The sequence below is a fragment of the Otolemur garnettii genome, unplaced genomic scaffold (genome assembly GCF_000181295.1).
Source record: "Otolemur garnettii isolate 467f Iridium unplaced genomic scaffold, OtoGar3 scaffold00016, whole genome shotgun sequence".
Lineage (NCBI taxonomy): Eukaryota > Metazoa > Chordata > Mammalia > Primates > Galagidae > Otolemur > Otolemur garnettii.
The window spans coordinates 13,433,854-13,434,371 of record NW_003852411.1 but is presented as its reverse complement, the minus strand read 5'-3'; the positions used below and the strand labels follow the sequence as shown (position 1 = coordinate 13,434,371).

The 518-nt window shown below is 49.4% G+C and overlaps 1 protein-coding gene and 1 pseudogene across 1 annotated transcript in view; both read right to left on the bottom strand.

Annotated features, from left to right (window-relative positions):
* Nucleotides 1-323, bottom strand: part of LOC105886581 — a 1,161-nt pseudogene extending 838 nt beyond the window's left edge.
* ACBD6 (acyl-CoA binding domain containing 6) overlaps nt 1-518 on the bottom strand; it is a 214,038-nt gene that overhangs the window by 15,897 nt on the left and 197,623 nt on the right. The gene's annotated exons all lie outside the window — the stretch shown is intronic.

Genomic DNA, 518 nt, shown 5'->3' with positions numbered 1-518 from the left:
GTAAAGTATTTGCCCGCTCCATCTCCTCAGATCCCCAAGAGCCTTCCCATGAAGCTGTCCTAACCAGAGGTAATAGGGACCTAAATGTCCTTGCTCCCCACCTCCAGTGCGCTCCCAAGGGCAGGGCCCCCTTTGGTCCACTAGGTTTTCTAAAAAGTCATTCAGCCTGCCACTGTGGTCATAGTTTGGCCAGTCCTTGGGGCTTCCTTTCCCTAACCTTCTCTCCCCTTGTTCATGTTAGCCGGGGCTGAGAGTTCTCGCTGTTCTTGTCTTCAAAACTAATCAAACCTAATCACTCCCAGCATTACTTGCACTCCCGCCATACAAAATCAAGGCTTTTTTTTTTGAGACAGACTCTCAAGCTGGGTAGAGTGCCCTGGCATCATGGCTCACAGCAACATCAAATTCTTGGGCTTAAGCGATTCTCTTGCCTCAGGCTTCCATGTAGCTGGGACTACAGGTGCCTGTCACAACGCCCAGCTATTTTTTTTGTTGTTGCAGTTGTCATTGTTGTTGAG